We start from the raw sequence: 25,697 nt of genomic DNA on the forward strand, positions 1-25,697 counted from the left end.
ATTCTTTAGTCAAGAATACTGGAGTGGGGTTCCATGCCTTCCTCCAGGAGATCTTCCCAACCCAGGGATCAAACTCGTGTCTCATGTCTCCTGCATTGGCAGTAGGGTTCTTTACCACTAACAACACTTGGGAAGCCCCAAAACACCATTTTTTTCTTTTTTTATTTTCAGTCGCTCAGTCGTGTCCGACACTTTGCGACCCCATGAATCGCAGAACGCCAGGCCTCCCTGTCCATCACCAACTCCCGCAGTTTACCCAAACCCGTGTCCATCAAGTCAGTGATGGCATCCAACCATCTCATCCTCTGTCACCCCCTTCTCCTCCTGCCCCCAATCCTTCCCAGCATCAGGGTCTTTTCCAATGAGTCAATTCTTTGCATGAGGTGGCCAAAGTATTGGAGTTTCAGCTTCAACATCAGTCCTTCCAATGAACACCGGACTGATCTCCTTTAGGATGGACTGGTTGGATCTCCTTGCAGTCCAAGTGACTCTCAAGAGTCTTCTCCAACACCACAGTTCAAAAGCATCAATTCTGTGGTGCTCAGCTTTCTCACAGTCCAACTGTCACATCCATACATGACCACTGGAAAAACCATAGCCTTGACTAGACGGACATTTGTTGGCAAAGTAATGTCTCTGCTTTTAAATATGGTCTCTAGGTTGGCCATAACCTTCCTTCCAAGAAGTAAGCATCTTTTAATTTCATAGCTGCAATCACCATCAGCAGTGATTTTGGAGCCCCCCAAAATCAAGTCTGACACTGTTTCCACTGTTTCCCCATCTATTTCCCATGAAGTGATGGGACCAGATGCCATGATCTTAGTTTTCTGAACGTTGAGCTTTAAGCCACCTTTTTCACTCTCCTCTTTCACTTTCATCAAGAGGCTCTTTAGTTCTTCTTCACTTTCTGCCATAAGGGTGGTGTCATCTGCATATCTGAGGTTATTGATATTTCTCCCGGCAATCTTGATTCCAGCTTGTGTTTCTTCCAGCCCAGCGTTTCTCATGATGTACTCTGCATATAAGTTAAATAAGCAGGGTGACAATATACCGCCTTGACGTACTCCTTTGCCTATTTGGAACCAGTCTGTTGTTACATGGCCAGTTCTAACTGTTGCTTCCTGACCTGCATACACGTTTCTCAAGAGACAAGTCAGATGGTCTGGTATTCCCATCTCTTTCAGAATTTTCCACAGTTTATTGTGATCCACCCAGTCAAAGGCTTTGGCATAGTCAATAAAGCAGAAATAGATGTTTTTCTGGAACTCTCTTGCTTTTTCGATGGTCCAGAAGATGTTAGCAATTTGATCTCTGGTTCCTCTGCCTTTTCTAAAACCAGCTTGAACATCTGGAAGTTCACGGTTCACGTATTGCTGAAGCCTGGCTTGGAGAATTTTGAGCATTACTTTACTAGCGTGTGAGATGAGTGCAATTGTGTGGTAGTTTGAGCATTCTTTGGCATTGCCTTTCTTTGGGATTGGGATGAAAACTGACCTTTTCTAGTCCTGTGGCCACTGCTGAGTTTTCCAAATTTGCTGGCATATCAAGTGCAGCACTTTCACAGCATCATCTTTGAGGATTTGAAATAGCTCAACTGGAATTCCATCACCTCCACTAGCTTTGTTCGTAGTGATGCTTTCTAAGGCCCACTTGACTTCACATTCCAGGATGTCTGGCTCTAGGTGAGTGATCACACCATCGTGATTATCTGGGTCGTGAAGATCTTTTTTGTACAGTTCTTCTGTGTATTCTTGCCACCTCTTCTTAATATCTTCTGCTTCTGTTAGGTCCATACCATTTCTGTCCTTTATGAAGCCCATCTTTGCATGAAATGTTCCCCTGGTATCTCTAATTTTCTTGAAGAGATCTCTAGTCTTTCCCATTCTGTTGTTTTCCTCTATTTCTTTGCATTCATCACTGAGGAAGGCTTTCTTATCTCTCCTTGCTATTGTTTGGAACTCTGCATTCAGGTGGGAATATCTTTCCTTTTCTCCTTTGCTTTTCACTTCTCTCCTTTTCCCAGCTATTTGTAAGGCCTCCTCGGACAGCCATTTTGCTTTTTTGCATTTGTTTTCCATGAGGATGGTCTTGATCCCTGTCTCCTGTACAATGTCATGAACCTCTGTCCATAGTTCGTCAGGCACTCTGTCTATCAGATCTAGTCCCTTAAATCTATTTCTCACTTCCACTGTATAATCATAAGGGATTTGATTTATGTCATACCTGAATGGACTAGTGGTTTTCCCTACTTTCTTCAATTTAGTCTGAATTTTACAATAAGGAGTTCATGATCTGAGCCACAGTCTGCTCCTGGTCTTGTTTTTGCTGACTGTATAGAGCTTCTTCATCTTTGACTGCAAAGAATATAATCAATCTGATTTTGGTGTTGACCACCTGGTGATGTCCATGTGTAGGGTCTTCGCTTGTGTTGTTGGAAGAGGGTGTTTGCTATGACCAGTGTGTTCTCTTGGCAAAACTCTATTAGCCTTTGCCCTGCTTCATTCTGTACTCCAAGGCCAAATTTGCCTGTTACGCCAGGTGTTTCCTGACTTCCTACTTTTGCATTCCAGTCCCCTATAATGAAAAGGACATCTTTTGGGGGTGTTAGTTCTAAAAGGTCTTGTAGGTCTTCATAGAACCATTCAAGTTCAGCTTCTTCAGCATTACTGGTTGGGGCACAGACTTGGATTACCTTGATATTGAATGGTTTGCCTTGGAAACGAACAGACCATACCACCATACGACCCAGCAATACCACTTCTAGGCATATATCTTGATGAGACCAAACTGAAAATGACATGTGTACCCCAGTGTTCATCACAGCACTATTCACACTAGTTAGGATACGGAAGCAACCTAGATGTCCATCGGCAGGCGAATGGATAAGGAAGTTGTGCTTCATATACACAATGTAATATCACTCAGCTATAAAAAGGAACACATTTGCATCAGTTCTAATGAGGTGGATGAAGCTAGAGCCTATTATACAGAGTGAAGTAAGTGAGAAAGAGAAAAATATCATATATTAATGTATACATGCTACTCATGAACCTACTTGAAGGGAAGCGGTGGAGACAGACTTATGGAACAAGTGCAAGGGGAGGAAGGAGAGGGTGAGATGAATGGAGAGAGTAGTATGGAAGCATATACTATATGTAAAATAGATAGCCAATGGAAATTTGCCGTATGACTCAGGGAATTCAAACTGGGGTTCTGCAACAACCTAGAGGGGTGGGAAAGGGTGGGAGGTGAGAGGAAGGTTCAAGAGCAAAGAGACATATGTATACCTATAGCTAATTCATGTTGACGTATGGCAGAAATCACATCCAATATTGTAAAGCAATTATCGTTCGATTAAAAATAAATAAATTTTAAAAATAAACAGGAATGAAATATCAAAAAAATACCCTTTGAGAAAGTGAAAGTGTTAGTCACTCAGTCATCTCTGACTCTTTGCTCGCCCATGGATTGTAGCCCACCAGCCTCCTCTGTTCATGGAACTCTCCAGGCAAAAATACTGGAGTGGGTTGCCATGCCCTTCTCCAGGGGATTTTCCTGACCCAGGGATCAAACCTGGGTATCCTGCACTGCAAGCAGATTCTTCACTGACTGAGCCACCAGGGAAGCAAACCCCCATGAAAATGATAAAATATGAAGTATATGTAAAGATATTAAAAATGGCAAATGATAGACAAATATATTTGAGTAGAAAATCTTTTCCTTTAGCTTGGTACATTTAAAAAGTTTTTAATTATGATTTCTTTATCTTCCCATCTCAGCCTTCATCTCTGACTCATAGATTTTTTTATGACAATTACATTAAATAGGGGAAACATATATAAAATGACTAGTATGACTTTTGACACTCACTACATATTAAAAGCAATTAAAAATATGTTCACAAAAATTTATTATAAAGTTATCTTATAATTCTTTTTTTTTTTTCCAAAATGTTTACTGAGCACCTGCCAATGGCATGGTGCCAGGCACTATGGTTACAGGAGTATACATTGCAGACAAGATCCCTGCCTGCCTGGAGCTTACATCCCACTGAGGGAGATGGATGAAAAAAATACAAATTATTTAAAAAGTAAAACTGAGAGTGTTTAAGAAAGAGAAAATTGCTAAAGAGAAACCAAATCACAGAAGGAAGATAAAGAGGGGGAGGATGATAGGGAATGTTTGCTCTTTCTGAGTGGCCAGGAAAGGCCTTATGGCAAATGTAACTTTTTGAGTAAAAACCCAAATGGTACCATGAATCATGCAGCTATCTGGAGAAAGAGCATTATTAATATTCAAACTAGTTAAGGAGTTGGGGATTGAAATGTACACATGGCTACATTTAAAATGGATAATCAGGAGCTTCCCTGGTGGTCCAGTGGTTAAGAATCTGCCTTGCAATGCAGGGGACACTAGTTCGATCCCTGGTCTGGGAAAGTCTCACGTGTCACTCAATAACTAAGCCCATGTATGACAACTGCTGAGCCCCCACTCTAGAGCCCGTGAACTGAAACTACTGAGCCCACTTGCTGCAACTACTAAACCTCGTGTGCATAGAGCCTGTATTCTGCAACCAGGGAAGCCACTGCAATGAGAAGCCTACACACTTCAACTAGAGAGTAGCCCCTGCTCGTCATAACTAGAGAAAGTCCACATCAGCAACAAAGACCCACCACCACCAAAAAGTAAAATAAATAAGTATTTTTAAAATAATAATACATAAAAATGTTTAAAGAAAGGATAACCAACAAGGACCTACTGTATAGCACAGGGAGCTCTGCTCATTATCCAAGTGGGAAAGGAATATGATGAAGAAGAGAGACGTATATGTAAAATGGAATCACTTTGTTGTACACCTGAAACTATCACAACATTGTTAACCAACTATACTCCAATATAAAATAAAAACTTTAAATAAAAAATAATATTCAAACTAAGTACAGATAGATTTTGACTTGTTTTCCATTTAACACATGCTGCAAATATTTCACTTTAAATTTCACAAGAAAGAACAATCTGTCAACATATAAAATTAATTATGACATGCTTGGTTAGATAATGAAATATATATTAAAATGTATCACAAAATTTAACTACAGTTTAAATACTATTTTAAAAGGAAAAACTGTTTCCAGGATCTAATACTCATTTTGCATTTTTGTGCTTTAAAAAAAAAAAATCAACAGGTTTCAGACTCCTGTTTGCAAGTACATTTCTGTAAATAACATATTGTGAGTGGGGAGAGTCTTAATTCCCCAAAAGTAAAAAATAAAATTGGAAATAACCATCATTACAGCTTCTTTTTAACATTTGATTTTGAAGTATCAGTTTTATCTTGAAGTTCCGCCTAAAGACATTTGATCACAAATGCGAATAGTGGCTTTTATGAAGTTCATGTTGAATTAGTAGACATAGCATCATTTGTATCTCGCTATTAATTTACTGAATTTTAAAACCAGATTTCTTTGTAATGCATATAATTTATCAAGCCAGATATAGAGTTAATTAAATAATATATGGCCAGGAGGGAGGTTCTAGAGGGAGGGGATATATATACAGCTATGACTGATTCATCTTGATGTTTGACAGAAAACTACAAAATTCTGTAAAGCAATTATCCTTCTATTAGAAAATAAATTTTAAAAATTATATATGGACTATAATAAAAAGCACACAGATTAGAACTGTATAATAGTCACAGCCTACAGACAGGTAGTAGGGTTTGGCTGAGAAATAAAACATTCAAATTACTATTGACTCTGGGTCATAGTTACTGTTCTTCAATAACTGCTTCACGTGATCATCAACCTATACTTGGAAACTTTCCAGTGAATAGGTTTTTAAAGGGAAGAAAAGGCTTTGATAATCATTTTACTGCTCGACAGCTTAAATGATTATTTTATTGCTGAATGGACAGCATTCCTCCTCGAGGAAACTGTTAGCCCACGATGTTCAGAGCCAGGTAACTCACAACAGAGACCGTGGGGTGGACAGTATGAGTCATGGGCCAGAGCAGAGATGTGGCAGTGACTCAAAGCAGTCTTCAAACCCTCTAAGGGCAAGGGGAGGTTGAGTCATCAAAGAGTTTTCTCAAGTCCTCGGACCCTGAAAAACCTTACTCCTGTACTGTGAGTTTACCCAGAAAAGACTTCAATAATGGATAGTCAGGTTACCCAGGGTCAGATGGAGAAGGCAATGGCACCCCACTCCAGTACTCTTGCCTGGAAAATCCCATGGATGGAGGAGCCTGGTAGGCTGCAGTCCATGGGGTCGCTAAGAGTCGGACACGACTGAACGATTTCACTTTCACTTTTCCCTTTCATGCACTGGAGAAGGAAATGGCAACCCACTCCAGTATTCTTGCCTGGAGAATCCTAGGGATGGCGGAGCCTGGTGGGCTGCCGTCTATGGGATCGCAGAGTCGGACACCACTGAAGCGACTTAGCAGCAGCAGCAGGGTCAGAACTGAGCAAGCTGAACTGCAAGGAAGCTAAGTTCACATCACCTATTACAGTCACCCAGACTCCCAATTCCACAGTGTCCTGCCTCATATTCCTGGCAGCAATCTTGGAAAAGAGTAACAATAACATAAGAGCATCTGAAACACTGAACAGTTGTCCAAAGAAGCACATTAAACCTAAAGAAAGAGATACATGTGCTGAACATAGATGGACCTGGAGAATATCATACTAAGTGAAGCAAGTCAGAGAAAGACAAATATATGATATTTATATGTGGAATCTAAAATAATGGTACAGACTAACTTATTTACAAAATAGAAAACAGACTCACAGACATAGAAAACAAACTCATGGTCCCCAAAGGAGAAAGGGGGGAGGGATAAGTCAGGAGACTGGGATTAACATATAACACACCGCTACATATAAAATAGATATTAAGGACCTACTGTATAGCATAGGGAACTGTGCACAATATTCTATAATAACTTATATAGATAAAGAATCTAAATAATAATGGATATATGCATATGCATAATTGAATCACTTTGCTGTATATCTGAAACTAATGCAACATTGCAATTCTACTCCACTCCAATAGAAATTTTTTGAAAAGAAAGAAACAGATGAAATTATTTTTGTCTCACTTTGCTTTATATCAGACTAGGCTAAGCTGCTTTGTGTGTTTTGTTTTCTTCTCTATGCAACCAGGTAGACACTTGATGAGAAAGATCAGTGTGAGTAAAGTGGTGACCCCACCACCTACTTTTCTGAGCTCTTCAAACACTTTTCCATGATTACTGGGGGAAGAAGCGGAAAGTGAAGGCTCACAGTGACAGAGGAGCAATCTTGAGTTCTGCTTTTTTTAGGGTTTCCAACTAAGATATTGTTAAATTTTTTCATAAAACATCAGCCATAGTAGCATGAGAGTGCAAAGTTATAAAATTAAATAAAGAGGACTATGAGTAAGTTGGGCAAACTCCGGGAGATGCGGAGGGACAATGAGACCTGGCGTGCTGCAGTCCGTGGGGTTGCAAAGAGTCGGACATGACTTGGCTACTGAACAAATGAGCAGCTGTACCAATTGCCCATCAAAGCTGATCACTTTTTTTTTCTTATATAGAGAATAACCAGGCTGCAGAGTTACAAGTGATGTTTTCCACAGAGTAGTGTATAAAACCTTCATTTCTCAGCTGCTAGCATCAACCACATCCAAATCATTTAAGTAAAAACGAGGTTTGACTTCTGAGTGATGCAAAGCCTGACTCTTGGGAAAATGGCAAGGTTTGTAGTGATTTAGAACCTGGCTATGGGGAAACTTGATTACAAAGTAAAATATGCAGAAGTTCGAAGAAAGGCATAAAGAATGTCATGCAAATAGGGGAGCAGTCAGGAAAAGGCTGAGATCAAATCAGATTTTCTCATAAGGTATACCACTTTATTGTGATGCACCAAGGGGCTGTCTATTGTGACAGTCAAAGGCCCCAGTCCAGGCTGCCTGGTCTTGAATCCTGCTCTGCCCTTTACTGACTTTCATTACAGTCACTCAACCTGATGGTACATGGATGTTCTCACTTGTAAATAGAAATAATCATAACATTGTCTTCACTGGCTGTAGAGAATTGAATGCTCCAAGTGTATCAAGTACTTACAGAGTGCCTACAATGCATGAAACACTCTATAAGTCTTAGTTGTTATTGTCACTGCTGCTAGTCATACCATTATTATCAGGACCTACCACGAGTGTGTGTGAGGCACAGGTGACAGGCTGGGGAGTGGGATTACCATGGCCCCTGCCCTCTGAAGGACTTCCCTCATGGCTCAGTGGTAAAGAACCTGCCTGCCAATGCAAGAAACTCAAGAAGATTCCCTGGAGAAGGAAATGGCAACTCACTCCAGTAATCTTGCCTGGGAAATCCCATGGACAGAGGAGCCTGGCAGAGAACAGTCCATGGGGTTACGAAGAGTTGGACACAATTTAGCAACTAAACAACAACAAACAACTGCCCTCTGCGAGTTTGCAATCTAACCGGAAAAGATTAGACTGAGCAGCCGTTAGTGTTTTCTGATTAAAAGATCAATAGGTTGTAACATAATTATGAATTGCATTTTAAATGCAAACTGCAAGGTATCTCAAGAAAATTAATAACTACTAGGCGGTTTTCAGACGGGTTTCTGAGAAGCCCTGGGTTTTGAGTAGTGATTCTTCTGAGCAGGGGGAGGGGAGAGGAGGCAGAGAAAGCGGACACTGCAAGGAGACAGTGGAGCTTAGATAAGATGTTTGAGAACACAGCTTGCAAATGATGTATGTAACTAAAGCATCTAAAGTGCTTGGAAGGGACTTCCCTGGTGGTCTAGTGACTAAAACTCTGTGCTCCCAATGCAGGGGGCCTGGGTTTGATTCCTGGTCAGGGAACTAGATCCCACATACCACAACTAAAGCCAAATAAATAGATATTTTTCTTGGGAACTAGATCCCACATACCACAACTAAAGCCAAATGAATAGATATTTAAAGAAGAAAAAGAAGCTAAAGTGCTTGGTAAATTGAGTATCTTAAACAGGTTAAGAATTTCCTTTTCACTCTTGCTATTAACACCAGTAATTAGCCAAACATCTGGATCTTTAGCAAACCATTTAGATCCTAAGAAAAAGATTGTAAAATTCAAACTGACCTCCATATTATCACACACTCCTGAGGTCAAATTTTCTTATACTTGATCCAACAGCAATGGCTCCAAAATACACCCTCTGAGAGCTAGACTGTAATGTTTTATTTTTCCAGAAAAATCAAGTAGTGGTAATCTCCTCCTGATTCACAGAAAGAAAAAAAAATGTATATAGAAAATTCTCACTTGAGTTTTTCTTTCATGAACTTTCTTCAGCTGTTGGTGCCCATGACCACTACTGATAAGATGTGGGAACAGAATTAAATCAATAAATAAGCAGTGAAAGAAAGTTAATAAAAACCTTGGAAAAGGACCAGGTTCAACTTGTTATTTCATGGGCACTCGGGCAATGCTTTTAGAGAGCACACATGTTCTGTGGTTCTATTTTTGTTCCCAATCCTCTCAGCAGAACTACGTGTCAATATTTTGCAGCCTCCCACACTCCTAAATTTTCAGGTGTTCAGATATTTGAAACAGTTTGAAACCACTGAAGTATATGCTCTTAATGTTTTAATACAATGGAGCACAGAACCTATGTGTGCTCAAGAGCTCTCCTGCCAACTTTGCAAGCCATTTGAGAAGCCTCAGGGTGATACACAACCATTAACATCAGCTGTGCTATTTGTGATCTGTGGCAACTCATCCACAGGGAGCTGAGGACACTGCCTCCCAGAACATTGCATCCTCAGTCCCGAAATGAACAGCAGTTTGATGTGATTGCAAAACACAGGGGGAGAATTTGGAAAAGCATATGGTAGCCCCAATTCCATGGGACCCGTCCACACGTTCCCAACGCCCTTTTAACTGTTAGGAAGGATTTACCAAAGTTGTAGGTATGAGAGCCAGCCCATGGCACCTCAAGCAAGAAAGTTTGCTTTCCGGGTCTGCGTCGTGACCTTGGAGAAATTACGAACTCATGTTTAGTGAAATTCTAGAGCGAGTTGATAACGAAGTCTTCCCCAAATATACAGTAGAGGAATTTGGGGAAGAAGAAGGAAATAATATCTAGACTAAAAATATCCAGCCTCAATGGCCTGTGACAACAAAACAAGGTTATACCTCCTAATTTCTAGAAATTTGCCCACCTTCAAATCTCCAAAGCTCTCTGCTTCTCTTCCTGGGGATCTCCTCTTGTGCTGCCCAGGAACCACTCCCTCAAGGCTCTTCAATTTGAGTCTTGCTGTCGGCTTGCAGGATTATTGCCCCCACACCACTGCTGCTGGCCACGAAGGATCCAGCGACACAAACAAAACCAAGCTAGAGTTTTCACCAAAATTTATGATAGGCAGGGAAAAAAACTGAAGAGTAACACAGGAACCAGCTACTCAGAGAGCATGCAAACCCAAACTGGCCTTGGCTACTCTGTGGATAGTACTCATTGGTTTCAGCTGTTTTCCTGTTTCTTCCTACCTTCTCCTTAATTGGGGGTTAACCAGGGTCTCTTAAAGTGCCAGCGTGTAACTTACATCTCAGAAGAAAACTTTGAATAGAAGCAGCATGAGGACACAATAAATGGGATACAGTATTCCAAAAAGTGCATTTTGAAGTATGTTACAGAAAGAAAGAGAGGGAGGGAGGGAGATTGTGGGGGGGTACGGAGAAGGAGAGAAAAAAAGAGGAGAGAGAGACTGAGAATTATGGGCCTGTACCTATGTCCAAATGGTATCTTACATGTGGTTTGAATGTTCAGAAAACCTAGGAGATATCCACAGTCCTGCTAAGCCTTCTCATAAGTTTCTGATCTTTAGCCTTTCAACGGTTATAGCTGTGGAAACACAGATTCTGTAGTTTGAAAGTGCCAGGAATCTCTGGGTCTCAAAATCAAAGCCAATTTCCATTAAATTACAAAATCTGCGGCTTGAGCTTCAGAGCACCATATGGAAATAAGGAAAGAGTTCTACTATACTGATTTCATCTGTAGCACTTTTGCATTTTATAATTGTAACAAGTTTCTTGTTTATTATCTGCCTCCCTCCCATGGGACTATAAGTTCTGTGAGGACAGAAGACACAATTCTTTTGCTTATTAGTTTATATTGTTGTTGTCGTTTAGGCCCCAGAGTTGTGTCCGACTCTTTTTGCGGCCCCATGGACTGTAGCCCGCCAGGCTCCTCTCTCCATGGGATTTTCTCTAGGAAAGAATACTGGAGTGGGTTGCTATTTCCTTCTCCAGGGGATCTTCCTGCCGCAGGGATTGAACCTGTGTCTCCTGCATTGGCAGGCAGGTTCTTTACCACTGAGCCATATTAATATATCTCCAAATTAAGTCTAGCACAAAGTTGGAACTCAAAAAAAAACACATTACAAATGATTGACTGAAGGATCTGGAGAGAAGGAGAAAAACAAAAAACGATTACAGCTAGTGAGTAACAGGCAGTGAATAAACCAGCTGGTGGACTGGCCAGCACGGGGCAGACCCCCATTCTGTGAAAAGTCCTCCCCAGTAACAGGGTAACACCAGATGTGTTGGGGAGAGAGATCCTGCTCCCGAGGAACAACTGGTAATTAGAGAATTTTCTAATTGAAAGGGCTAGGAGATAAGCTTAGTGACTTTGGGATGCTTCTAAAGCCAGGTTACTGCCAACCTAGGGGAGAATCCAGTCCTCCCAGCTCCTGGTTTTAAGTGCCATATTTTCTGAAGCAGTGGCTGCAAATATAGAGATGTGAATGTTAAAATAATGTCCATTAACAGAGGAATAGATAAAGAAGATGTGATCCATATATACAATAGAATATTACTCAGTCATAAAAAAAAAGAATGAAATAATGCCATCTGCAGCAACAAGGTTGGACCTCGAGATTGTCACACTGAGTGAAGCCAAACAGAGAAAGACAAATATCATATGATATCACTTATGTGGAATCTAAAAAATATACACTTATCTACAAAACAGAAGTAGAATTACAGATGTAGAAAATAAACTTATGGTTACTAGGGGTAAGCGGGGGATAAACTGAGAGACTGGGATTGACATACACACTATTATATATAAAATATGTAATTAATAAGGACCTACTGTATAGTACGGGTGACTCTACTCAGTATTTTAAAATGACCTGTATGGAAAAAAAATCTTTAAAAAGTAAATATGCTTATATGTATAACAGATTCAGTTTGCTGAACAGCAGAAAGTAACAACACTGTAAACCAACTATACACCAATAAAAGTTTTTAAAAAAAGATGGGCTGGAACTCCTGGCAATTGTACCCACCAGCCTTCTTCTAGCTCCATAAATACACACAGTGGCCTCCCAGTCCAAAGGCTTGATTTAAAGGATGAGAAGAGGCAAAATTTGCAGAGTTGATCCTTGAGCTGAACAGGGATGGGGGAATACACTGTCAGGGTAGGGGTGGGGGTGAGAGGTTGGCAGGTTGGCAGGTTGGCAAGGAGGAGGGCGAGGGAAGGTTCTGGGCTTGGAGAAAGAACATCCACAGAGAAGGAGGGCTGTGCTGTGTTGCTGCAGCTGGGGAGAGTGGGAGGCATGGAAAGAGATCACAGAGGGGGAGCTGCGGGAATGGCAGTGAGATGCCCGAGTACCCTGGATCTTCAGTCTCAACTGCACAGCACAGTGGTCGCCGTGAGGCCCTGGAGTCCCCTGCCAGTTCCTGGTCAAGAGTTCCTGCCATCTTAGACCCTGGCCCCAGGACCTGGGGGCTCTGTGGTTGTCCCTGCCTTCTGCCCAGTCCCAAGCTGTGCCTCTCGGAGACTTCTCACCCCGCTTCACCGGAAGAGTAACTCAAGCATGGGTTCACACTATTTAATTTGTCACTCCAAAAGTTTAAAGGCTTCACAGCCACTGTTGCTTCTAACCTAACATTTGTTGCTTAACCTAAAGCCAGAAAACTCTGCCATAAGGGGCACAGAACTTCCCGTAGGTTTAAAAAATAAAAATCCAACACAAAGTCTGTAAGATAAAAGGGTGAACAAAGAGGACGTGTCCACGAACTTGGCTTATACCTGCCCTATGAATGAATGATCCTGCTAATCTCACCTTTAAGCTACAATTCACTAGCAGAGTGATTTGTAACCACCTTGGCAAACCTGATGGTGACAGTTGGGAGATGCGGCTGGATTCTGTGGTTATCCTCAGGTTACAAATAAGCTGTTTGTGTTCACGTGGCTGTATCCTATGGCATTTGCTCTGTTTTGTAAACTGTGTCAGCGCGAACTCTAATAGCGTCTCAGATTTATTTGGCAATCTTCTTCAGAAAAACCTCAGGATGCTTTTCACATATGCCATTCTTTTATTCCTTTAGGACTTCCATTGAAAAGATTCTTAGAGGCAGACATAAAATAAGAAATCCATTCTTTCCTTTGGGAGAGCTCTATTAAGTGTTTCCCAGTTCAGTGAAATTCTCTTCACATTTATAGATATTCTTCTTACCTTTCCTGTGTGTGATTTTTCTCTCCAGTCTTCTACCTGCACCCTCTGTTCTAAGCATATTTTCTCATGGGACACTGTCTTTTTGGCTCCCTGGCTTTCACTATCACTTGCTTGCCAGGCTCTCCCTTTTTTCCTTTGCCTGAACTATATCAGGTGGAGATTTCAAGTTTTCTTTTTTTTAAAGTTTATTTATTTTAATTGGAGGATAATTACGTTACAATATTGTGATGGCTTTGCCATATATCAACATGAATCGGCCATAGGTATACATGAGTCCCCTTTCTCCTGAACCCATCTTCCTTCCCCACCCCATCCCTCCAGACTGTCAGAGCACCAAAATAGAAAGTCTGGAGATAAATCTACACACCTATGGACACCTCATCTTTGACAAAGGAGGCAAAAATATACAATGGAGAAAAGACAGTCTCTTCAACAAGTGGTACTGGGGAAACTGGTCAACTATGTGTAAAAGAATGAATTAGAATACTTTCGAACACCATACACAAAAATAAACTCAAGATGCATTAAAAATCTAAACCTAAGACCAGAAACTATAAACCTCTTAAGGGAAAACATAGGCAGAACAGTCTCTGACATAAATCACAGCAAGGTCCTTTATGACCCATCTCTTAGAGTAATAGAAATAAAAATAAAACAAATGGGACCTAATAAAACTTAAAAGCTTTGTCATGATTTCAAGTATTCTTATCTCAGCACTTCCCTGGTAGTCCAATGGTTAAGACTCTGAACTTTCCTTGCCAGGGGATGTGGGTTCAATCCTTGGTTGGGGAACTAAGACCCCATAAGCCATGCAGTGTGACCAAAAAGTAAAAAAAAAAAAAAATTAAAAAGTAATCTTTTCTCTGTTTTCTGTTTGTTTTTCTCCCTTACTTCCTACCAACCAAAATGTGAAAATATAATTCCAAAGTGAGACGCTGGATGAATTTTCAGAGCTAGGCACTACGAGTTAGCTGGTTCAACATTTGAAATGTACCACCTTATTGCAGGTGGCATTCCCTGGTGGTTCAGCAGTAAAGAACCCACCTGCCATGCTGGAGATCACCTGCATTGCAGGAGATGTGGGTTCGATTCCTGAGTCAGGAAGATCCCCTTGAGAAGGAAATGGCAACCCACTCCAGTATCCTTACCTGGGAAATGCCATAGACAGAGGAGTCTGGAGGACTACAGATCATGGGGTCACAAGAGTCAGCCACAACTTGGTGGCTAAACCACAACCACCACCTTATTTCAGAGAAGTGAACTTTATAACTTCAGTGGGGATGGCACATAGTTGTTTAAAATAATTTTTAAAATTGGACTTAAAATTATTCAACGTTGTGCTTCATGGATTTCTGTTCTTTTTTTCTTTCTTATTTATACTCATCTCCGACTTAATAGAAATCCAGGCTCTGTGTAGCAAATGACCTAGTTAGTAACTTAGGCTTGAGGGTTTTCCTTGCCACAAGGAATTTATAATCTAGTCATCTACATCCAACATCTATGGGAGTCCTATCACTTTTTTCCTGCTACATTTACTTGCATCCATTCTTTGAATTCATTTAGAAAAAAAAAACAAACACTTGTTAGCACCTGCTATATTCAGTGCTGCTGCTGCTGCTGCTAAGTCGCTTCAGTCGTGTCCGACTCTGTGCGACCCCATAGACGGCAGCCCACCAGGCTCTGCCGTCCCTGGGATTCTCCAGGCAAGAATACCGGAGTGGGTTGCCGTTTCCTTCTCCAGTGCATTAAAGGGAAAAGTGAAAGTGAAGTCGCTCAGTCGTCCGACTCTTAGCGACCCCGTGGACTGTAGCCTACCAAGCTCCTCCGTCCATAGGATTTTCCAGGCAAGAGTACTGGAGTGGGGTGCCATTGCCTTCTCCGGTATTCAGTGCTAAAGTCTGGCATATGTGTGCTTAGTCATTCAGTTGTGTCCGACTCTTTGCAACCCCATGAACTGTAGCCCACCAGGTTTCTCTGTCCATGGGAATTCTCCAGGCAAGAATACTGGAGTGGGTTACCATGCCCTCCTCCAGGGGATCTTCCCAACCTGGGGATCAAACCCAGGTCTCCCTCATTGTACCATCTGAGCGACCAAGGAAGCCCGTCTGGCAATATGGCAGTGATCAAAACAGTCCAGTATTTGTTTCCACACAGGGACTAATCCTCTAGCCATACTTTCAAATCTAAAACTACAAACTGAGAGAAGCATTTAAAAGGTTTGCTCGTTGGATCATGAAATGAGGGGACAAGACCTGAAATGGGAGCAGGTGGGAATCAGAGAAACTGTCACTAAAGAGTAACACTGGATGTAATCACATTGCTGTACATTAGATCTCCAAAACTTATTTATCTTCTAGTTGCAAATTGGTAGTCCGATTTCCCCATCCCTCAGCTTCTAGTAATCAGGTAATCACCTTCCCAGTCTCTTTTTTGGATTTCACATATAAGGGATATCATAAAATATTACTCTGTCTGGCTTATCTCACTAAGCATAATATCCTCAAAATTCATCTATTTTGCTGCAGATGTCAAGATTTCCTTTCTAACGGCTGAAAGAATAATATTCATACATACATATATATATTGTATCTCACATATTTATCTATCATCCATTTATAGACATTTAGTTTGTTTCCATTGACTATTATGAACAATGCTACAATAAACACAGGAATGAAGATAACTTTTTGATATCCTGTTTTCATTTCTTTTGTATATATACCCTGTAGTGGGATTGCTGGATCATATTGTAGTTATATTTCATTTTTTTGAGAAACCTTCATTCCGTTTTCCATGGTGGCTGCACCAATTTACATTCCTACCCATGGTGCATGAGGGTTCCCTTTTCTCCACGTCTTCACCAACACTTGTTATTGCCTGTCTACTTTTCTTTTGGCTGTGCTGGGTTTTCCTTGCAGTGCACAGGATTTCTCTAGTTGTGGGGTGCAGACCTTGTTGCCCTGCAGCATGTGGGATCTTAGTTCCCTGGCCAGGGATTGAACCTGTGTCCCCTGCATTGGAAGGCAGATTTTTAACCACTGGATCATGAGAGAATTCCCTGACTTGTTTTCTTGATGATAGCCATTCTGACAGATGTGAAGTGACATTTCAATGTGGCTTTGATCTGTACCTTCCAGGTGATTAGTAATGTTGAACATCTTTTTATAGATTATTGACCATTTGTATTTCTTTGGGAAAGTGTCTATTCAAAATTTCTAGGGGACTAGATCATAAATGTTCTCACCACATAAAAGAAATGGTAATTATGTCACATGATAGAGGTGTTAGTGAAAGCTACGATGGCAATATTACAATAAATAAAATCAACACACTGTACACCTTAAATTTATACAATGTTGTATGTAATTATATCCCAATTAAAAAACAGAGACTACCATTTGACCTGAAATCTGTAGAGTGGGAAGACATTAAGTGGACAAAGTAGGGATGGGAGTTCCAGACTGATAGAATGGCTTGCATCTACGTTCATGGTGTTAAGAGGACTATGGCATTTTTGAAGATAATAGGGAAAAGCCAGTTTGTCTATACATGGAGAGTAAGATGATCGAGTCTGAAGGGCCAATCCACAGAGCACTGGAGATTTTGTTTTGAGTCATTGGGAATTGGAGTTCGGGAGCTTTTACTGATAGTGGCAACTATTTTATTGGCAGGGTCAAGACTGTATTTTGGAAATGCTGGCTGCAGAGTGGAGAGGAATATTAAGGTGGTCTAGAATAAATGAGTTCGATCTGTTAGAAAACTATTAAGATCTAGAAGAGTACGAAAAGTCACATAATTAGGATGGTTTAAGTTGAGACAGAAAAAATGGATTATATTTAGACATATGTAGGAGGTAACACTGAGAGATTGGTCATGACTAGATCTGAGAGTAAAAGAGAAGGAAATGTCAAGATGGCACTTAAGTTTTCAGATTTCACAGCTAAATAGTGGCCCCAGCCAGGGGAAACGGGAATGTCCAAAATGTGCTTTTGTTTGAAGATTTTGAATGTCTGTGTTCCTGAGAGAACTAATAGTAGACATAGAATTAGAAATTGGATAAGATGGTCTAGGTTTCACAGAAGTCTAGAACAGATATATATATATATATATATATATATATATATATTTGGGAATCATCAGCATATGGTCTGCTCTTGTTGATACTCCCCAGGAAAGAGTACTTAAAAAGAAGAGAAGAGAAGCTAAGACAAAATTTTGAGGAAAAAAAACCTCAACATTTAAAAATACAAGAAAATCTTCTTAAAAATTTAATAAATGCTGAAAGGGGCCATGTGCAGACTCAGGAGAAAATGAGAAGGATGTGGTTTCATGGAAGTCAGGGTATGAAATTTTTTCAAGAATAATAGAGTACCTTATCTCACATCATGTACAAAAATTAATTCAAAATATATCAAAGATCTAAATGTAAAAGCCAAAATCATAAACCTCCAGAAGAAAACACAGGAGTAAATCTTTGTTACCTTGAATTAGGCAATAATTTCTAGATATGGCATCAGAAGCATAAGCAACAACAAATAAATTGCATGCTAACTTACTTCAGTCGTATCTGACTCTGTGCGACCCTATGGACTGTAGCCCACCAGGCTCCTCTGACCATGGGATTGGGCAGGCAAGAACACTGAAGAGGGTTGCCATGCCTTCCTCCAGGGGATCTTCCCAATGCAGGGATCGAACCTGTATCTCTTAGGTCTCTTGCATTTCTTATGTCTCCTGCACTGGCAGGCAGTTTCTTTACCAATAGCACCACCTGGGAAGCCCATAAATAAACTGGACATCATCAAAATAAAAAATTTCTCTGCTGCAAAGGACACCATCCAGAAAGTAAAAGGCAATCTACAGAATGGGAGAAAGTTTTGCATGTCACATATTTAATAGGGTTTCCCTGGTGGCTCAGTGGTAAAGAATCTGCCTGTCAATGCAGGAGATGTGGGTTCAATTCCTGGGCTGGGAAGATCCCCTGGAGAAAGAAATGGCAACCCATTTCAGTCTTCTTGACTGGGAAATCCCATGGAGAGAGGTGCCTAGCAGGTTACAGTCCATGTGGTTGCAAAGTGTCGGACATGACTTAACAACTAAAAAACTATCAAGTTTTTGTTAAGGATCTTGTAACTAGAATATATAAATCATTTCTATAACTCAAAAATGAAAACATAAATAACCCAAAATGTAGACAATCAGAATATACGTTTCTTCAAAGAAGCTGTACAAGTGACCAATAAGCACATCTCTTTAAGAATTTTCCACAGTTTGTTGTGATCCACATAGTCAAAGGCTTTGTCATAATCAATAAAGCAGAAGTAGAAGTTTTTCTGGAACTCTCTTGCTTTTCCAATGAACCAATGGATGTTGGCAATTTGACCTCTGGTTCCTCTGCCTTTTCTAAATCCAGCTTGAACATTTGGAAGTTCATGGTTCACGTACTGTTGAGGCCTGGCTTGGAGAATTTTGAGCATTACTTTGCTAGTGTGTGAGATGAGTGCAATTGTGTGGTAGTTTGAGCATTCTTTGGCATTGCCTTTCTTAGGGATTGGAATGAAAACTGACCTTTTCCAGTCCTGTGGCCACTGCTGAGTTTTCTAAATTTGCTGGCATATCAAGTGCAGCACTTTCACAGCATCATCTTTTAGGATTTGAATTAGCTCAACTGGAATTCCATCACCTCCACTAGCTTTGTTTGTCGTGCTGCTTCCTAAGGCCCACTTGACTTCTCATTCCAGGATGTCTGACATTAGGTGAGTGATCACACCATCGTGATTATCTGGGTAGTGAAGATCTTTTTTGTACAGTTCTTCTGTGTATTCTTGTCACCTCTTTTTAATACCTTCTGCTTCTGTTAGGTCCATACCATTTCTTTCCTTTATTGTGCCCATCTTTGCATGAAATGTTCCCTTGGTATCTCTAATTTTCTTGAAGAGATCTCTAGTCTTTCTCATTCTATTGTTTTCCTCTATTTCTTTGCATTGATCACTGAGGAAGGCTTTCTTATCTCTCCTTGTTATTTTTTGGAACTCTGCATTCAAATGGGTATATCTTTCCTTTTCTCCTTTGCCTTTCACTTCTCTGCCTTTCACAGCTACTTGTAAGGCCTCCTCAGACAATCATTTTGCCTTCTTGCATTTCTTTTACTTGGGGATGGTCTTGATCCCTGCCTCCTGTACAATGTCATGAACCTCTGTCCATAGTTTTTCAGGCACTCTGTCTGTCAAATCTAATCCCTTGAATCTATTTGTCACTTCCACTGTATAAGCACAAAGGATTTGATTTAGGTCATACCTGAATGGTCTAGTGGTTTTCCCTACTTTCTTCAATCTAAGTCTGAATTTGGCGATCAGAACTTCATGATCTGAGCCACAGTCAGCTCCTGGTCTTATTTTTGCTGACTGTACAGAGCTTCTCCATCTTTGGCTGCAAAGAATACCATCAATATGATTTCGGTATTGACCATCTGGTGATGTCCATGTATAGAGTCTTCTCCTGTGTTGTTGGAAGAGGGTGTTTCCTATGACCAGTGCATTCTCTTGGCAAAACTCTATTAGACTTTACCCTGCTTCATTCTATGCACCAAGGCCAAATTTGCCTTTTATTCCAGGTATCTCTTGACTTCCTACTTTTGCATTCCAGTCCCCTATGATGAAAAGGACATCTGTTTTGGGGTGTTAGTTCTAGAAGGTCTTATAGGTCTTCATAGAACAGTTCATCTTCAGCTTCTTCAGCATTACTGGTCGGGGCGTAGACTTGGATTACTGTGATATCAAATAGTTTGCCTTGGAAATGAGCAGAGATCATTCTGTTGTTTTTGAGATTGCATCCAAGTACTGCATTTTGGACTCTTTTGTTGACTATGATGGATACATTTCTTCTAAGGGATTCTTGCCTGCAGTAGTAGATATAATGGTCATCTGAGTTAAATTCACCCATTCTATTCCATTTTAGTTCATTGAGTCCTAAAATGTTGATGTTCACTCTTACCATCTCCTGTTTGACCACTTCCAATTTGCCTTGATTCATGGACCTAACATTCCAGGTTCCTATGCAATATTGCTCTTTACAGCATTGGACTTTACTTCCATCACCAGTCACATCCACAACAGGGTGTCGTTTTTGCTTTGACTCCGTCCCTTCATTCTTTCTGGAGTTATTTCTCCATTGATCTCCAGTAGCATATTGGGCACCTACCGACCTGGGAAGTTCATCTTTCAGTGTCCTATCTTTTTGCCTTTTCATACTGTTCATGGGGGTCTCAAGGCAAGAATACTGAAGTGGTTCGCCATTCCCTTCTCCAGTGGACCACGTTTTGTCAGAATTCTCCTCCATGATGCGTCCATCTTGGGTGGCTCTACACAGCATGGCTCATAGTTTCATTGAGTTAGATAAGACTGTGGTCCATGTGATCAGATTGGTTACTTTCCTGTATTTGTGGTTTTCAGTCTGTCTTCCCTCTGATGGAGAAGGATAAGAGGTTTATGGAAGCTTCTTGATGGGAGAGACTGACTGAGGGGGAAACTGGGTCTTATTCTGCTGGGCGGGGCCATGCTCAATAAATCTTTAATCCAATTTTCTGTTGCAGGGCAGGGCTGTGTTCCCTCCCTGTTGTTTGACCTGAGGGCAAACTATGATGGAGGTAATGAAGATAATGGTGACCTCCTTCAAAAGGTCCCATGAACACACTGCTACACCCAGTAGCCCCTCCTACCATCTTGCTGGGGCTTCTCCTTTGCCCCTGGATGTGGGGTATCTCCTCAAAGTCACTCTAGCACCACACAGCCACCACTCCAGCACCTACAGTCTTGCTGGGGCTTCTCTGCCCTTGGACATGGGGTACCAGATGACCTGACCTGTCTCCCAAGAAAAATGTAAGTAGGTAAAGAAACAGCAGTTAGAACTGGACATGGAACAAAAGACTGGTTCCAATTTGGGAAAGGAGTACATCAAGGCTGTCACCCTGCTTTTTGTCACCTGCTAAATTGTCACCCTGCTTATTTAACTTCTATGCAGAGTACATCATGAGAAACGCTGGGTTGGAAGAAGCACAAGCTGGAATCAAGATTGCCAGGAGAAATATCAATAACGTCAGATACGCAGATGACACCACCCTTATGGCAGAAAGGGAAGAAGAACTAAAGAGCTTCTTGATGAAAGTGAAAGAGGAGAGTAAAAAAGTTGGCTTAAAGCTCAACATTCAGAAAACTAAGATCATGGCATCTGGTCCCATCACTTCATGGGAAATAGATGGGGAAACAGTGGAAACAGTGAGAGACTTTATTTTGGGGGGACTCCAAAATCACTGCAGATGGTGACTGCAGCCATGAAACTAAAAGACACTTGCTCCTTGGAAGAAAAGTTATGACCAATCTAGACAGCATATTAAAAAGCAGAGATGTTACTTTGCCAACAAAGGTCTGTCTAATCAAAACTATAGTTTTTCCATGCTATAGTCATGTATGGATGTAACAGCTGGACTATAAATAAAGCTGAATGCCGAAGAATTGATGCTTTTGAACTGTGGTGTTGGAGAAGACTCTTGAGAGTCCCTTGGACTGCAAGGAGATCCAACCAGTCCATCCTAAAGGAAATCAGTCCTAAATATTCATTGGAAGGACTGATGCTCAAGCTGAAACTCCCATACTGTGGCCACTTGATGGGAAGAACTGACTCACTTGAAAAGACCATTCCCTGATGCTGGGAATGATTAAAGGTAGGAGGAGAAGGGGACAACAGAGGATGAGGTGGTTGGATTGCATCACTGACTCAATGGACATTAGTTTGAGTAAACTCCAGGAGTTGGTGATGGACAGGGAGGCCTGGCATGCTGCAGTCCATGGGGTTGCAACGAGTTGGACATGACTGAGTGACTGAATTGAATAAGCACATAAAGGATGCCCTAATTTAGTTATCAAAGAAATGCAAATGAAAACCAAAATGTAGTACCACTTCATATCCACTATCCAAAAGTCAGATAATAATGTATGTGGTAGGCATATAAAATGGTGCAGCCCCTTTGGAAAACATTAATCCTCAGAGTTATCATATGGTTTGATAATTCCACTCCTATATATATACTCAAAAGAAATAAAAACATGTCTACACAAAAACTTGTACAGAAATGTTCATCATAACTAGGTCAGAGGGGGAAAATGTTCATCCAGAATTATTAATAATAGCCAAGAAAAATGGAAACAACTATCCATCAACTGCTGAATGGAAAAATAAGATGTGGTATGTCCATGCAATGAAATATTATTCAACAATAAAAAGAAATGAAGTACTGATACATGCTGCAACATGGATTAATCTTGAAAACATTAACTGAAAGAAGAAAGCCACAAAGGACCACATATTATATGATTCCATTTACATAAAATGCCCATAGGCAAATCCACAGGGACTGAGAGTAGGATGGTGGTTACTTAGAACTAACAATTTGGGAAGAACTGGGAAGTGGCTGCTAAAGGGTGTGTTCTAAAATGAATTGTAGTGATGTTTCCAAAACTCTGAATATGTCAAAAGCCATTGAATTTTACATTTTGAATGCGTGAATTGTATGGTATGTGAATTAAGTACTAATAGATCTGTTCTACAGTCCATGGGGTCGCTAAGAGTCGGACACGACTGGGCGACTTCACTTTCACTTTTCCCTTTCATGCACTGGAGAAGGAAATGGCAACCCACTCCAGTATTCTTGCCTGGAGAATCCCAGGGACAGCGGAGCCTGGTGGGCTGCCGTATATGGGGTCGCACAGAGTCGGACACGACTGAAGCAACTTAGCAGCAGCAGCAGCAGCAGACCTGTTATTTAATAAAAGAATAATGGAATCATCAAGAAAGGCAAAGTTTGCTGAGGAGGCCAGTAGGTAAATATTGAAAACTGCTCACTGAACTTCAAGCATAGGCAACATATATGACAAGCCCACAGCTAACATCATATTTAATGGTTGAAAGCTGAAAGTGTTTCCTCTAAGATCGGGAACAAGACAAGAATGCCCACTATTGACACTCCTATTCAACATAGTACTTGAAGTTCTAGTCAGAGCAATTAGGAAAAAAATAGAAGCATCCAAATGAAGTAAAATTGTCTCTATTTTCAGGTGATATAAACTAATATAGAAAATCTGAAAAACTTCACACACACACACACACAAACTGTTAGGATAAATAAACAACTTCAGTAAAGTTGCAGGATACAGGATCAACATACAAAAATCACTTGTGTTTCTATTTTATATTTATATATATACTAACAACAAACTGACTGAAAAAATAAATTAATCATTCCATTCACAAAGTGTCAAAAAGAATAAATACTTATGAGTAAATTTAACCATGGAGATTAAAGATCTGTACATGGAAAAATATATGACACTGATGAAAGAAATTAAAGACAGGAAAAAATGAAAAGATATTCCATTTTCATGGATTAGAAAAATTACTATTGCTAAATATCCATACTACCCAAAGCAATATACTGATTCAGTGCCAGCCCTATCAAAATTCCAGTGGCATTTTTCACAAAAATGAGACAAACAATCTTAAAATTTGTATGGAACCTCAGACCACAAATAGTCAAAGCAATCTTGACCAAGAACAAAGGGAAAGTTATCACACTTCCTAATTTCAAAGGATTTTACAAACTATAGTAAGCCATACAGTTCTGGCATAAAAATGGATATGTAGGCACATGGAACAGAATAGACAGCCCAGAAATAAACTTGGTCCACTGACCTTTGACAATAGCTCCAAAAATACACAATGTAGAAATGATAGATCTTTCAATAAAATAGTGTTTGAAAAACATCCACCTGAAGAAGAGATTGAGCCTTTATCTCAAACCATGTTAAAAATCAGTTCAGACTAGATTAAAGACTTCAACATAAGAACTAGAACAATAAAACTACTAGAAGACAGCAAAGGGAACAACTTCTTGACATGGAGGTTTTTTTTTTTTTTTTTTCGGATAGGACCCCAAAACACAGACAACAAAAGCAAAAGTAGACAAGTGGGATTTCACCAAACCAAAAGGCAAGTCTGACACTGTTTCCACTGTTTCCCCATCTATTTCCCATGAAGTGATGGGACCAGATGCCATGATCTTAGTTTTCTGAACGTTGAGCTTCAAGCCAACTTTTCACTCTCCTCTTTCACTTTCATCAAGAAGCTCTTTAGTTCTTCTTCCCTTTCTGCCATAAGGGTGGTGTCATCTGCATATCTGAGGTTATTGATATTTCTCCTGGCAATCTTGATTCCAGCTTGTGTTTCCTCCAGCCCAGCATTTCTCATGATGTACTCTGCATATAAGTTAAATGAGCAGGGTGACAATATACAGCCTTGACGTACTCCTTTTCCTATTGGCCACCTCATGCGAAGAGTTGACTCATTGGAAAAGATCCTAATGCTGGGTAGGATTGGGGCCAAGAGGAGAAGGGGACGACAGAGGATGAGATGGTTGGATGGCATCACCGACTCGATGGACATGGGTTTGGGTAGACTCCGGGAGTTGGTGATGGACAGAGAGGCCTGGCGTGCTGCAATTCATGGGGTCGCAAAGAGTCAGACATGACTGAGTGACTGAACTGAACTGAACCTGATGAAAAGCGAATCTCCAAAATAAATAAGGAACTCAACTCAGTAACAACAAAAGTGGGCAAAGGACCTGTACATATATTTCTCCAAAGAAGACATGTAAATGGCCAGAAACTATATGTAAAGTTGCTCAATATCACTAATCATCAGAGAAATGCAAATCAAAACCACAAGACCTATCATCTCATACCTTTCAAAATTCTATCATCAAAAAGACAGAAGATGATATTTATTGGTGAGGATGTGGAGACATTGCACGCTGTTCATAGGAATGAAAAATGGTACAGTATTTGGAAAACAGTATAAAATTTCCTCAAAATAAAAAATAAAAAAAAAAAATAGAAGTATCTTTCTATCTAGAAATCCTCCTTCTGAGAATATATCCAAAGGAAATGATATCAGCATCTTGAAGATATATTTGCACTGTCATTTCATTGCAGCATTATTCACAATGGTTAATATATGGAAACGACCTAACTGTCCATTGACAGATGAAGAAATGTCAAAAGTCCAGCCCAGGCTGAAGGAGAGGGGAACTAGACTGCTTCTTTCATGGGGAGAAAAGTGTAGTCACAGTGCAAAGAAGT

Source organism: Giraffa tippelskirchi, chromosome 13 (genome assembly GCF_054371585.1).
Source record: "Giraffa tippelskirchi isolate mGirTip1 chromosome 13, T2T-mGirTip1v1.2.pri, whole genome shotgun sequence".
Classification (NCBI taxonomy): domain Eukaryota; kingdom Metazoa; phylum Chordata; class Mammalia; order Artiodactyla; family Giraffidae; genus Giraffa; species Giraffa tippelskirchi.